Raw genomic sequence first — 16445 nt, 5'->3', positions numbered from 1 at the left:
ATTTAGTATTTACTGTCATATTCCCATATATCATTGTGATGTTGTTTATTCTATTACTCTTGTTCTCTTCTGCTTGTTTTCTTTTTTCTTTCTCAACAGGTGATCCAGGTGATTGATATATGCATTTTTTTTTCTTATTTTTTTTTCTGCCCATTCTGTTGGTTTTTGTTTTTTGCCCTTCTCCCCAGCTGTTTCTCTTTCCCTCTTTCCCCCAGTCAAGTCTGTCCCGTATTCAGCAAGTGAAAAAAATAAAAAAATAAAAGGTGAATCAAATAGACCATTACGGCAAGGCTGGGATGGTCAATTTGGTAAAGTAAATCCGTTGGGCATCTTTCTTTGCCTTTAGACAACAATTCTGATGGCAAAAGAGCCAAACGGGACAGGCAAAAAAAAAAACAAAAGAAAAAAGAAGAATAAAAGTGGTTCATATCAAATATTGACTATCTTAGAATTGTACAAACCTTTGCTTCATATACTGTATTTCTGTGTATGTTGGCACATGTATTGTTCTATTTTTCTACATTTAGTTTTATTCAGACTGCAGAAACAGTTTGAATTCACTCGTGTGTTTCTCTTTTCAAAGCTCCAACAGACACTGCAGCAATTGGACAGGCCAAAAGAAACCCAAAATATAAGTGTGATTGAACATAATACTTTGAAAACTACTTCTGAGAAACTGTTACTGAGCCTTTATCCCTCTACCTGCTACCAAAATATAGAAAAATTGACGAGTGATTGTATGAATCCATGTTCTATCACCTTTTGAAACCCTTGGCCAAATGTTAATGGTGTTTTATACTGATATGAACTATGAGAGCCAAATCCAAAATACTGGCACTGAATAAAGTGAGCATGAATGTTTTGGAAAATAAATATATAAAAACAAATAAAAGAACTCAGGGGATAAGAGATTACTGTTGAAAAACTTGGAGCTTTTCAAATAGAGGCATTCTACCAACTAGAACAAAGCTAGATCCAAAATGGAAACAGCACAACCATATCAACATATCACACAAATGATTTCCAGTGTTACACACAGTCATGCACTCAGAAATTACAACATACCCAGTAAACTGCGCAAAGGCAGCAGGTAACATGCAATCCTTCAAATCCTGCCAGAATATAAAATCTCTAAAAATATTTCCATGTTAGATTGGAAAATAGCAAAGCTCCACGTAATGCTAAACAGGTGTGTGCTCACCGTATATGCAGCGAAGCAGACGTTGAGGTTGTGGTTGATGGGTGCGTAATGCTCCTCATCAGATGTCTTTTTATTTACTGTAATAAAGGCCCATCTTTTATTTTAACCAAGTCGAAGTCTCTCATTTGCCTACAAACAGTACCTACAAACGATACTGTTGGCCTTTAAAGCTTTAACTGAACACTCCCTCTGGACTGTTTACGTCTCCATCTCAACTACTTTAGACTCTCTAAGGGTCTCAGCTCATACAAAAATGGGCCATGATTTTGCTGTCATTGCATGAGACTTTGGAAAGATCTACCAAGCAAGCTCAACACTTTATAAATCTAAGCTGGTGACATGGCTTTTTACTCAAGCATTCAGCAACCGCTGATCTCTGGAACCACGGCCGTTGTATGCAAACACTTCAGTTCAATTCAGTGTGATTTATTCAAAATGTACAAGGTGCTTTATGTTGTAGACTACAAATCCTACAATACTAAATGACCGAAACAAAAACAAAAAGTCTTTCTCCCTCCCTGAAGAACAATTTCAGCAAAACGAGGCTCAGGGAGTCAAACAGCTACTTTTTGTAGTAAAATATTGTGTAAGCAGCCTTTACATGTGTAGAGGAAGGTTAGAAACCTTCTGTTTTTCTCTCTCATTTTTACTTGAAAGTGCATTTGTTTAAATTTACTATATAGATAAAATTTACCTTGGCCTTAGCTTCATTCCACTAGATGAAAAACCAGGCATTCAGTCAAACTTCACTGATTCCTGACAGTTAATGCCTTTTTCCAGCTGTGAAGTTTGCACTTGAAGTTATCTGAAATGAAACCCTAGCAATGAAAGAGATGTGCCAGATGCCAGAGGTGTGAATGAATCTGCCTAAATGCTTGAATACATATAGCTCACTCCAGCATTGGAAGGAAGCACCAATATATGTCATGAAATACAGCCATAGGTAAACTAAGCCACCCATTGTCTCAACTGCTTATTCAACACAGGGTCAGAGGGGGAACTGGACCTTATCCCAGCTGTCACAGGGCGAGAAGTAGGATACACCCTGTATAGATTTGTAAACCACTCCTTTATAACAAGAAAAAAACCAATAATTTTAGTTAGCTAACCAACCCTGACATTATCTTAATCACACCTGAAGTCTACTTTTTCCATAACTGTATCCTCAGCCTTACTTATTATGGGCTTTCATGCGCAGATTGATTGTACTGCAGCAGAAACATATTGATTTTATTAATTAAAGCTGCAACTTAAATAATACAAGGCAATTAAATAGAGAGGAAATTGCAATTTTGGACAAACTGGTGAAGGGAGAAACTTCAGTAACAAGAAATGTAAACTCTGCAGAAACTTTGGAGGTGAGTGAACTTTGACTCTTTGAACTTCTACTCAGCACAAAAACCTTGCTGAACCGGACTGGAGAGTAGTGCTCTGCTTCTCATAACGCAGTGCACCATATTTCTGTTTGCCCTCATCTGTTTTCAGACAGGCTTTATTATTATTTCTCCTTTGCACACTTGTGATATTGACTGTTATGACTCGAGTTATAAAAAGGCTCCAAGTTGTCTTGAAGGGGGCTACTGCAACAAATAGACCTGCAGGAGGAAGATCAGAATCTTTGAAGTCTCTGAAAAGCAAATGCAGAGGTTTGCTATTTAAAAGATGAAATCAATGTGTGTTGAAAAACAACTGATGAAGACATGAAAAGATTGAACTATGTAGTCGTGTTTTTCATCATGGTGTTTTTCAGGAGTTTTGAGGAGAGCTGAATGGTTCTAACACTATAAAAAGTAGAGCTTACTGCCATCATTTCTGCAGTTTATTAGCTAGCTGTTCTGTCAACAGCTAGACAGAACATCATATCTCATAGTACCATAAGCCCAATAAAGTATTGTCTCTCTGTCCTTCTACAGTGTTTGTCTGCGTATTGTTTTTGTATGAGTGTGAACTTGATGATCTCTGAGAAGCTGTCTACATTTCTCTTCTTGATTGGTTAAACCTGGCTGGCTGTTCGGATGTCAGCTGCTGATTGGTCCCTCTAGAACCCTGGTTCTAGGAGCATCATTGTGGTTCTGTTCTCAACAGACAACTCCTGTCCTGTCCAGACAAATTTGTCTTATCTTAGCGAGCGATGCAACATCCTCTGTTACCGAGCAGTGTTCATTACGTACTTCCATGCTTTGCTATTTTTATACCTGGTGTTTGGTTTAGTTTTTCTATTTTGCATGATTTTTCATTATTATATTATATTATATTATCTACAGAGGCACTTATTTGCAATATTCAGATTTGAGATTGCATTTTGTTAAATTTTGAGTTTTACTCATTGAGCTTTAATTTAATCTAGCTCTTTCTTTTCTTTTCTTTAATTTCTAAAGTTTTTTTTTACTTTGTTTAAAATATTTTCATGTCAGTTGTGTGTACTGTGTTGGCTGTTGTAAAGGGAAAAAAGCGTAGTGCAATATTTCTTAATAACAAGCTCACCTTAACTTTATATTTGACAGTTAATAATATAATTGATGTTACAAACTCTGAATAAATGAATTTAGTAGTGCCTTATGTGGACTTAAAAGATGATATGACTGTCAGCAACAAACTGGACTCTACAGCTCGGTTTGGTAGTCACAAAATCCAGTAATAACTTCTGCATCATGTAACATCCAAGCTTTCCATTGAAAGCAATAGAAGATAAAATCTTTCAGGCTGGTTTATGAGCAGCGTGCCTCCTCCTGCTCTTCAGCAGCAGGAAGAACTCTGAGCTGCAGACTAAACCTGGGATCAAACAACAGGAGCTCTCAAATCTCTCTTGCAAAGGGCAGCGCAGACTGTTCACAGTACGCGATAGGGCAGAGATGATTGTCAGACCAAAAGGGCTTAGTCATTCAGACCTACATTACCATTTCAGTTACTTAATAGTATCATTTTTTAATAAAAAACAAACAAACAAAACTGTAAATTCAACCCAAATTCATTTGGTAAAAGCTCCATGACTGAAGCCACAATTAACAACCTTTGTGATCCACATTTGCAGAATTTTTTTAACCAGCATAAATAAACATAATAGCATAATACTATTTCCTGATTTCTTGCACTGGTTAGTAAGTGCTGGAGCCAAATATGACATTTAATTAAATTCAAATCAGTTTTATTTATATAGCACCAAATCACAACAGCAGTAACCTGAAGGTGCTTCATGTTGTAAGGTGGAGACCCCACAATAATACAGAGAAAACCTCAACAATCAAACAACCCCCTTTGAGACAGTGGAAAGAAAAAACTACCTTTTAACACAATAAACCTCCCGCAGAGCCAGGCTCAGTGAGGAGCAGCCATCTGCAGTGACCAGTTAGGGAAGATGGTTTGATTACAAGGGATGCCATGCAGGATATTTAATGTTTTACAGTTTACTCTTATGTGCATTGTTTAATTGCAGTCATAAACTTAAATTTCTTCTTATCTGTTTATGGTCAGTTATTTTTTAATTTTAAAAAAATTCTGAAAAAAGTCCATATGGAGAAAAAATAATATTGAACAAAGATTAGAAATCACAGCAGGATAAAGTTTAAGTTTCTACATTAAATCCATAAATCTCTCTCCTTTCCCTGATGGGCCTGAAATGTAAGACAAAGATTCTCATTTTTATTCATCTTATTCATCTTTGTCCTCTTCCTCCTCCCTGAGGGGCCACCACAGCAGATCATCTTACGTAATTATTTTGATTCACATTTTCAATTTGACAAAGATTTTAGACCTGATGCAACTCTCCCCATTTATTCAGGCTTAAGAGCAACACGAGAATTACATGTATACAGTGCAAGCTTACAGCAGTGCGATTTCAACAAAGCTGCATAAACAACAGGTCTCTGTCACACAGGCCTAACAACTTATCAGCGATGTCCTGGCAATCTCTGGTCACTAGGGAAAAATGGTGAGTGGCTGCTGGAGGTTGCTGGCAGTCATTTGAGGTAATCTGCTGCAAAGAGGGTGCTGCACCAAAAACATCTTTGCAATTGCTTTGCTCACTAGCAGACTGCTATGGTGGCCCACAGTTTGTGTAAAAAAAAACCTTAAAGGTCTGGCAACACTCACCATTTGCTTTCCTTGCTGTAGTGAAACTTGAAAAGATGTGACACAAAGTGGAAATGGAGAAAATTCACCCTAAATATAAATGGTTTGCCTCAACACTGCAACCAATATATTTCAAAAGGCTCAGCTTTTATGTTGAAGGCGAGCGACCTCTGTTTCCGCTTTGCTTTATGTCTTGGAGAGTACGCTGTGTGTGACGAAAACAAGAAAAAACAAAACATCCTGCCTAATAAGGTAACAAAGACTTATTTTCTTTGAAAATAAGACCAACACTGCTTATAGTACATATGGCTAGGAACTAACCTTTTGCATATAGAGTATAAGTGATCTTGTCTCCATCACCAGGCCCAAGTGAGATTTGAAAAATAATAACTTCCTGAACCTTTTCTTAAGATTTTAAACTGCTGCCTCAACAAGTGACAAAAATAATACATTTAGGAATTTAGTTTGAATATTGCTTGAATATGCCATGAGTCCATTTTAATAACAGATGCTTCCTTGTGGAGTTACTCAAATGCTTTTTAAAAGAATTTAAAATGCAAATGAAAATTTCCCAGTGGTGCAGCTAATGACCATAAATTGCTGCCCAAATGCTGAAACCTAAAAAGATGTCATTTCCAGTGATGTAAAGTAAGTTGGAAAACAGCAACAGTTTGCTGTTTTAACTGACTCAAATCAAGAAAAAGAATTCTTAGCTAATCACCATCAGCTAATTAGCTTAAAGAATTTCCCGCATAATAAGAGATACGTTTATTTGCTTTTTCGCCAGGACACCAGTGGAGACTCTGAGTGTTTATTGATCCCCACGACAAGGAGTAAAGTGTAAACCAAAACAGAGTTAATAAACTATCCTGACTTCCCTTCCAGCTCTCTTTCACTGTTGTTCTCCTCATCTGCCATTAACATTTGCCAGCAAACTCTCAGAACTTGGTGAGCCTTGGACTGCTTCACTCTGCACGAGCCCGGACAGACTGGGCTTGTCAAAATCAAACAATATTATTGTAGAATTTCAGCTGCTCTGGATTTATAATAAACCTATCTCCAGAAAAACCTCGACACCAGACCTGATGAATTGGAGTGGGCTTAGAAAAACTTTCTACATGGACTTTAGTTTATTAAAACCAACCCGCCGGGACAGTTGTCCTCATTTGGTCATTCCGCCAGCCTCCGTATTGTTGTTTTAATGATATGCTTCTCATCTAATCTGCACAATAGCACAAGAGTGTTGTGCTGATTATGCTTGACCCTAAAAGTAATTGGCAGGCTGCTTGCCAAAGCAGGGAATTAATCTAATGTTTTGGAGCAATGATGATTCAAAACCATTCAGAGGAGATAAATCACAGGAGACCCAACAAACAAATAGCAGTGACTGTAATTATCAGGAGGACTTTGTTTTGCAGCTTCACCTAAGAAGTCCATGCACTTTGAGAGAGACAATAAACCTCCTTGAGACTAAGCATGCAGTCTCAGCACACTACCGAGCTATTGTGTAAGATGGTGCCCAGCAATTACGTTTCTGCGTTGACCACAATCAACACGACACTCATGGTGAGGCTGCAGATTACAGACGTCTGCTGAGAGAGGTCAGCGTGAGATTGCTAGTTCAGCCAGGGCAGTTAATATAAAATCCTCTCAACCTTTTGGGGGACGTATTTTGCCTATATTGCAAGCCAGCAAACAAAGAGAAACTGCTCAGGGGCAACAGGTGAGTTGCAAAGTTATGCTGTACCAAACTAACAAACTACTCTGACTTATACATTTGTGCGGGCATGGGTGGGCATTTCGTTTGTCCAATGTGCCACCTGAGAAACTGGAGCTGTTGTTGAGGGCTGCACCAAGATCATGAACTCATTTCTGCTCGATATTAATTTTATCTCTTTATAAACTGCTGCTGGTAAGAGTAGATGTTACAATTATTGACAATGTAAAATAGACAGAGTAAAACTATCGCTATTCACTATTTAATCAACACTCTGTCATGGTCCCTTTCCCTGATTGCATCACTGCCAGCTCCTCCGTAAACGTAAACTCTTTTATTAATCCACAAACAAAGATAAGTAACCGGGCGGTGTCACAGACATCACAGCTCTCATCCAGAGGCAAGAAAAAAAGTCAAAATTGTGCATTTTGTTTTTCAGCTAAAGCTCCAGATTCCCCTTAATCTGTGTTCTTATGGTTTGACTGGAAAGGGCCACATTGTCAAATCCTTTAGGTCATATTAGGCTGTAGGGTCCATAAAACACTTCATTACATCGTTCCATTTCAAAAAATAAACAAAAGTTTGCTTATATATATGATTTTCCAGAAAATGTACTGATTTCTTACAGATTCTGTGGAGTTAATAAGTGAACGGGTACCTTTTTTAGCATTTAGCATCCTAGTTTACCAAACTGGGAGGAGAGGTTGGACTGTTAAGAGGAGAGACTATATCCATACATTATATTAGCATTGTACGTAGACACAAATAAGTGCTAATTAGTACTGAAAAACATAAAAATAAAATAGTACAATTTCACTTACCAAAAAATGCTGTATGCTGTATCACATGAAGCCACACATTATTTGCCAGATATTACATAAAAATGGTCAAAAATACCAGCAGCACATGTGCTGTCAAAGTCCAGTTTTGTGCCTCTAATTAGCCTAGCAAACAACTAGCTGCGTTAGCTTCCTGTATCAGCACACCTCTTAATGCCAGCATAACTTTGAGCCTGCACAAAACAAAAACTAATATTATGTTGAGAAATTTAGCTAAAAATAATAAAATAGTTTGTTTACTGTAGGTTACAATAAAGGCGTTATATATTTATGGCTGAAGTTGGGCATTTTAATACAGGGATTTATGGGGACTGATTTCCTTCTGGGCACAGCCTGTGGCCCCAAGAGGAACGCTACTTTTCCCCACTGAGGTTGACAGTTGTTATGCTCCCACTTAACCAGTGGGCTGAGATGGGTTCCAGCTCTCTGCAACCCGAGTTGACTGATGGATGAAGCGTATTCTTAAATAGTTAATTAAATTCCAGCAAACTAAAAGATATTAAATATTACTTTAGCACTGTTGATTTCCATAGCTAGTAATCAAAATAAGTCTTGGGCTTGTCATAAATTTAAGCAAGCATTATTGACTTTGGTAATTGGTATTATTCAATTTTAAATGTGCACTTCTAGTGCACAGTTTAGGTGTTCCAGTTTAATGATTTATAACTATGTGAGGCTCATGTATGTTGCAATATTTGCAGTATCTGCCATGCAAAACTAGCAGGAAAAAAATGTTTTTTTCATGGATCAAGTTTAACATATTCAGGACTTGAGCTCATTAAACTAAATAAATCAAGTAACAGTGGGGGAAATATTTAGAGAATCAGCAGCTTCTCCATCTTTAATAAATAAAGGTTAACAAGGACACATTGGATGATTTTGTATCTGTGTTTTCCACCTTTTTATAATCAACCTCTATTCTTTTGCATTATATTATCAAGTGTCATCATTCGGGGAATGCAAATCAGGTTTAAATGGGTAGTTGTAAAATCAAACACTGATTTTTTTTGTCTCCAAATCTAACAATAAAAATAATTTGAGATCCAATTACCAATCATGAATGATGAATGTGTCAGCAGGCATAAGCCAAAAACTTGATTGTTTGATGTGCTGCAGTTCGCTCTATAGATGTTGCGGCCACCAACAGTAGAAGGGTTTTCTCAGTAGACGTTGATGCTGAAGGTGCTGCTGCTGCTTGTGGATCTTTCTGAACAACATAAAAATGGGTATTTGAGGGATTCTGGAGAGCTTTCTGAGATGCTGTCTCTCTCGGCATCTTAGATGGTCACAAAACATCTGAAATTAAAGGATGTTGGGCAAATACTTGAGTGCGAATGGGTAGGAGGGAGCAGATAGAAAAGAAAGAAAACGAGGGGGAATGGCAAGAAAGGATGCAGCCAGTGCTTTCATGTCCATCCAGTCCTCTTGTTCACATAAGAGTTTACTCAGAGAAAGCTGCTGCCTGTACTTCTTCATAGATTCTGAATCGGCCCTAAAGGATGGGAACTCCTGCAATTCTCAACCAAATCAGATGAAATGTAGCTGCAGTAATTTTTTTTAAAGATTTTAGAAGTTGGCATATTTGTTGATAGATAAAATTAAACATATTGTCAGAGATATGACTATTATTTTCCCTGTAATTCTGATGTGCTCTCAGACTTCACACTAAGTATTTATATTAAATTTATAACAAATTTAAGGTGAGTCCATAAACCCTCAGTAAATATGCTGCTAGCATATGAAAAACAGTCCAAACACCTTTTTTTTGTAACATAAAAGTAAAGTGTTTCAAATTTTGAGCAAATTAGGTACCAACATTGCAACACAACTCTGCAAGTGGTTGTCATGGGCAACATGAGAAAACGCTAGAAACAGAGTCAAGAAAAATAACCAGTAAAAATAAAACTGTATTTTTTATTTTTTGGATTTTCTAGCTCAGCCAAAAAATTCAAAGTCTAATGAGTAAACCAAAATAGGAAAAACAGGCACAAAAATGAGTAATAAGGGCTGGATAGACAGTCCAACAACAGTAAGAAAAAGAACAGAAAAGAGAAGAAAAGAAAATGAGGCTAAAAACTAAAAATGAATGGATACCATAGCAACCATGACACAATAAAAAGAACTTTGCTTGAAAAGCACACAGGAAGTCAGGTTTTTTTGTTTTGTTGGTCAAACCAAGCAGAGACCTAACAGCTATGGCCAACAAATCAGCAGACCTGTCAGTCAAAGTGAATATGTCCCTAACTTTTAAATCCTTAATAAATAAAAAACAGTGAGTTATAAAATAAACTTTGGGTCAGGAGTTCTGTCGTTCTGGACAGACAGTCCTCGTGGGAGGAGGCCAGATCCAGAGAGATTATCTCTTTCAGCAGGTTGGAAATCTTTGTTTAGACCGCTGGCCCTGAAACCCAGGCTTGGATAAATTGCAGAAGATGTATGGATCACAAAGATGAAAGTGAGGAAACCAAATTACAATTGTCTGATTGTGCAATTAGTTAGTCATCTTTGTCCCTTAAGGGGCGATTTATTCTTTTTTCACTCTTTGCTCCAGTTGACCTGCGTTGTATTTGATGTTTCATATATTCCACATTTCAAATTAAAGCTTTCAGCCCCACCACACTATCTTTCATATATTTGACATCCTGTTTTAGAGCTTTATCAGAAGAATTCAAGTTGCCACTCGGTTGGCTTAAGTCTCTGCACGCTCTGTGGTGGCAGTAATCCTTGTTGTTTCCATAACTTGATGTTTTAACAGGGTAAGTTTGTTGGCCTCTCACCTAATCCCAAACCTAGAGCACCAGATGCTGATTTTCATTTGGTCTTTTCCTCTTGATCTGTCTGTCTTGGTTAGAACTGCAGAGTTTGGATTTTGGAGATCATTGAGGCAAGACAACACGAGTCTCCATGCCAACAGGATAAAGGGTGTTATCATAGATTATGTGTCATTTATTTATGTCTTAAACATCTCATATTTTTGTTGAAGAAGCAAACTTTTTACCTAGGCATCATTTAATTACAGATTTATAGCTTTTATTATTATAAGTTAATACTTTTTACTGTTGCTGATATATAATCTCACACTGAGAAACATTGAAAATTCAGCCAGAAACAACCAAATATGATAAATATTTGTGTCTTTCTATGTGAAGTCGGGGCCCTTTTTTTATTAGTTTTATTTATGTCAATATCTGCTGCGTGAGAAAAAACTTTTAAAGCCTTTCGGCAAAAAATGGGCCTAGCTTCGCAAATGGACATTTCCTCACTTTATGACTGAAAGCAATTATGTTTGGTCTGAGGTCAATAACAATGTTGTTATAATTGTCTTTTTTATCTTTGTAATGATGAAGCCTACAGTAGCTGCTGCGCAGGGACTGCATATGGAAATTTGCAATCTGCTGCAGATCATTAAGCTATTGTTCTCCGTCCCTGTTGAGAGAATAAATAAATAAAAGTGTGAGGATTGGCTCAGGAGCCTCTGTGAATGTCTGTTTTCACTTGTTCATTACCATCCTGTCCTTTGAGTTTTTCTTACTTTGGCCCTTTGGTTCATTTGCAGCGTTGCACCGTTCCTTTATTATTAACTGGAGAAAGGAATTCAAAATAGAGATTTTAAACATCAGTGTTTTCCTTAGATAACTGGTGCCATTAATTGCAATATTACTGTGTCAACATCTTCTTTTGCAGTTGTGCCTCAGCCATCTGCCGCGTATCGTCGAGCCCGCTGCGAACAAGAAAACAAGCGAGGGAAGGCGCTGATTAGAAGAAATTTAGTGAAAAAAATAAAAATAAGAGGCTGTCATTAATTTGAAGCAGCAGCAAAGACGCCTGCGTTTCCTGGTTGAGCATGAAATGATGCAGCTGCTTATCCAGCGCCAAAAATATATGTACACAAAGAAAGATTACTCTTGTGCGATAAGATGCCATTGCATCATGTCTCTCTCTCAGAAGCATGAAGATGTGTACTGTGCGCCCAGCTTTGGGTTTTTTCAGGGTGAGGATCTCTCACACTGAGAGCCACAGCAACAAACATAAATAAACAGATGAAATGTTGTGATGCTTGTGAGAAGAGAAAAAAAAACCTTATTACACTTGGTTTTAAAGCACAGCTGCGTGTCCTCTGCAAGGCTCGAACCCCAAAGTCTTTCACTCCCCTTTTCCAGACTTGTGCTGCTGCCCCTTCTTCATCTTCACATCATCTTCTCTTCCCCTTCATCGCTCTTTCTTGCTGTTCCAATTTTGAGCACTGCTATTGTGAGCATAATGGCCTCAGATGCACAAAAACAGATTTAAAAACACATTAAAGGGGGAGGTGGAGAAAGACAGAAAGAGGCTCTAGAGGTGGCAGCGGTGGTGGTGGCATATTTTTGTTAAGCTTCTTTACTGCGTGCCCTGCATGCCCCACAGATGTACAAGAGGAGATGTAGCTACCATGGAGCAAAGACCTGGAGAATATCATGTTTGCCTCATTAAAAACGACACTCTCAGTGAGGTGAGCGCCAACAAACAGACAAAAGGGATAATAAGAAGCCCTGCAGCCCTTCACATATTCAAATGAGTGGGATACATGCAGATCTGCACTTCATTATTTAAAAATGTTCATCCATGCTCAATAAATACACCCAGCCATCAGGATAAAACAAGCAGTAGGGAAAAAAAAACGAATAATTTCCAGAGTAGTTCATAGCTATGAAACCCATTAGTCTCCAGACAATTAGGCTACATGTAGTCTGCATTATGTGGTGTGAAATATGAAGCAGAACGCCCTGAATGCAGCTGCTAAAAGGTGAATTAATCAGTTAATTAATCTGAGGCTTTTCACCGAATTACACACAAGTTTCAACAACTCAAAGGGGATGAAAAAGATATGAGAGTGAGGGAGAATTTGAGTCTCTTGACATGACTGAATATGCATAAGGAGCAGTTCATTGTTCATATGCAAGAGGAATACTTTCATGAAAAGTTTACTCGCAGAGACGATATTTGGGTTGGGCATGAAGTGCGATCAAATTCATAAACCAACAAAAAAAGATAAAAAGTGAGAAGATTTTCACATCGTCAAACTACATTACCACAAAAGAAATGAAGTTAAATATATTAAAGAGGCCGTTTTGAAAACATTATTATTATTTCAATAAATGTCGTGAGCAGGTCGTTTCCTGTTCTTTTGGTTTTCTTTCAACATGCCTCTGAGTTGCAGTGACGGGCTTCGTTTTTGGGCGGAGTATTGGTTCAGTCAGTCCTTCCCACACTAATTCAGGGTCACGTTGGGGCTGGAGGCTATCCCTGCTACCATAGGGCGAAAGGCTGGGTACCAGTCGCCAAGCCTTCATAGGGCTAACACAAAGACAGACAACCATTCCTTCAGTCATACCTCACTCTCAAACCTCAGATTCCACTTGTCCTTGGAAAGCCCACCCTGGATCCAAAATCTCTTCATTTAAAAGTAACACAGCTCACCACAGCCACATTAAATATCCGACTTTCCTCAGCTTCTCAGAGCTCACAGCTGTTGACGTGGTTAAAATGCAAGTTGCATTCACCCAATCACACACATATTCATACAGGACTTTATCAATGCCTAAGTACTTTATCTAACATTCACACACACTCTGATCAGGGGCAAGGTTCAGTATCTTCTACAAGGATACTTCAGCACATGGACTGGAGGCTAAGGCTCAATCGATCTTCAGCTTGGTAGATAACTTGCTCTACCACAAGAAACAGGTGCACTATTAGACGAGAAAGCCTATTACAGTAGTCAACAGCGTATTTGTAGGACCGGGCTTGATTATCTGACTTAAATCTCAAGAAAGGTGGTAGGTAGAAAATCTCAAACATGGGGTTTACAAGAGGTAAGTACAGTTTGATTACAGTGTTGTCCATGATATGTGGCATTTAGACCTAACTAAGAAAAAAAATCCCCAGATTAACTCATAATAACAAAACAAAATGCACATAATCAGGCAACACACGTCACCTTTCATCATCTAAAACAACCTCTAAACACACCTAATTAGTCTAGCCAGTACCAATAACTCAAACCGGATCAATCCAAATATCAATATTATTCATACTATCGCTGGTATTGTTATTGGATCAATACTACAGCAACAGGATTCATGTGTATGTTGCTCTTGTTCATGAGAAAGTACACGTCTGTGCAAACACCGCTCCTCTCATAATAGCACGCTTTGCTCCAATGCTCCTCCTCACTACGTGACTCAACGGCACCGAGCAGCAACATGTAGGCTGCAGTGAGTGAGAGAGTGCGCCATTGTACAGAAGCACTTTACAGACGTAAAGAAGAACACTCCAAACAGTGATGCATATTGGAAGGAAATTTTCTATTGCGGCAAAACCATCAACTTGTATAAAGACATGAAAGGCCAAAAAAAATAAATAAATGTTTTATTCTGGAAAAAGCAGCAAAAATAAAAAAGAAATAAATAAAAAGAAGAGAGAGGATGAAGGAAATCCCTCAGACAGACCCAGACCTCCAGCACAGAGACAGAGCCCACTGTCACAGTTTTCCCAGAGAGGTGAAGAATAACCAGGTAACTCATAGACAAGATTCAGGTGATCAAATAATATATTCAGCCCATTGATTGTTAAATAAATTATTGTGTTTTAACTGAAAAAATATACCTAATATAAAAAAAAATTTCTGAATATAATAAAACATTACGTCAACGATGAAGGCCATTTACACATTTCAGAAATCAGAATCAGAAATCAGAAAGGGTTTATTGCCAGATGTTGAGCAGGTTTACAACATTAGGAAATTGCTGCGGTGCTTCAGTGCAAACATACTGTCATAAAAATATAAAAATAAGAATAAGAATTAAAAGTGCTAAGTGGATAGATATATACATGATATATACATGAGTGCAGGTGGTGATCAGTGCCAAACATGGAATGATGCAGTGAACACAGCGTAGGGTCATGTGTTAGTGGTGGGAACAGTCATATGGTTATTGTTCATGTGTCCGACAGCAGAGGGGAAGAAACTGTTCTTATGGCGAGAGGTTCTGGTGCGAATGGACCGGAGCCTCCTGCCTGAGGGGAGCAGGTCAAACAGACTGTGTCCAGGGTGAGAAGGGTCAGCTGAGATCCGAGCTGCACGCCGCAGTGTCCTGGAGGTGTACAGGTCCTGCAGAGATGGGAGTCTGCAGCCAATCACCTTCTCAGCAGAGCGCACAACACGCTGCAGTCTCTGTTTGTCCCTGATAGTGGCTCCAGCGTACCACACAGTGATGGAGGAGGTGAGGATGGACTCGATGATTGCAGTGTAGAACTGCATCATCGTCCGTGTTGGCAGGTTGAATTTCTTCAGCTGCCTCAGGAAGTACATCCTCTGCTGGGCTTTTTTAATGACGGAAGTGATGGTGGGCTCCCACTTCAGGTCCTGAGTGATGGTGGTACCCAGGAAGCGGAACGAGTCCACAGAGGTGATGGGGGTGTCAGTCAGGATGATGGGGGGGAGTGGAGCTGTGTGCTTCCTGAAGTCCACAATAATCTCCACTGTCTTCTGGGCATTCAGCACCAGGTTGTTGTGGCTGCACCAGGACACCAGACGTTCAACCTCCCTCCTGTAGGCAGACTCATCCCCGTCCGAGATGAGTCCGATAACGGTGGTGTCATCTGCAAACTTGATTAGCTTGACAGACTGGTGGGTGGAGGTGCAGCAGTTGGTGTACAGGGAGAAGAGCAGAGGAGAAAGAACACAGCCCTGAGGGGAGCCGGTGCTGATGGTCCGGGAGTCCGAGACATTCTTTCCCAGCCTCACATGCTGCTTCCTGTCCGTCAGGAAGTCAGTGATCCACCGGCAGATGGGATCAGGCACATTCATCTGGGAAAGCTTGCCTCGGAGATGGTCTGGAAGGATGGTGTTGAAGGCAGAGCTGAAGTCCACAAACAGGATCCTGGCGTAGGTTCCTGGGGAGTCCAGATGCTGCAGGATGAAGTGTAGGGCCATGTTGATGGCGTCGTCTACAGACCTGTTGGCTCTGTATGCAAACTGCAGGGGGTCCAGGAGGGGGGCCGTGAGGGTCTTGAGATGGGAGAGAACTAGGCGCTCAAATGACTTCATGACCACAGATGTCAGAGCCACGGGTCTGTAGTCATTTAGTCCAGTGATCCTAGGTTTCTTGGGGACAGGGATTATGGTGGAGGACTTGAAGCAGGCAGGCACATGACATGCCTGCAGTATGGAGTTGAAAATGCCAGAAAACACTGGGGCCAGCTCGTTTGCACAGTGTCTGAGGGTGGCAGGAGACACACCGTCTGGGCCGGGAGCTTTCCGAGCATTTAATAACAGACGCTGACCCAAAGTGCTTCAAAGACAGAAACATAAAACAAAAAGCCCAGTTTCAAAATATACAAAAGCTAAAAGGTGTCTTTTTGTGTGTGTTAGCTACTTGTTGTAGAAAGTAAAAATCAAAGTGATTTAGTGGACAATAAAATGTGTTCAGAATTTGGCAAATAAATTACGACAATTCATCTCATAAGTCACGACACACTGCTCCCCCCCTACATAAGCTGTTTTTATAAGTTCAAAGTATCGGTGTTGGTATTGGCAACAAAATTTCCTGTATGACACAGTATATCCAGAAACCAAAAG

The sequence above is a fragment of the Pundamilia nyererei genome, unplaced genomic scaffold, assembly GCF_000239375.1.
Source record: "Pundamilia nyererei isolate P.nyererei 1_Seehausen unplaced genomic scaffold, PunNye1.0 scaffold00037, whole genome shotgun sequence".
NCBI lineage: Eukaryota > Metazoa > Chordata > Actinopteri > Cichliformes > Cichlidae > Pundamilia > Pundamilia nyererei.
The sequence above is the reverse complement of the archived record's forward strand: the minus strand, read 5'-3'. Positions refer to the sequence as shown.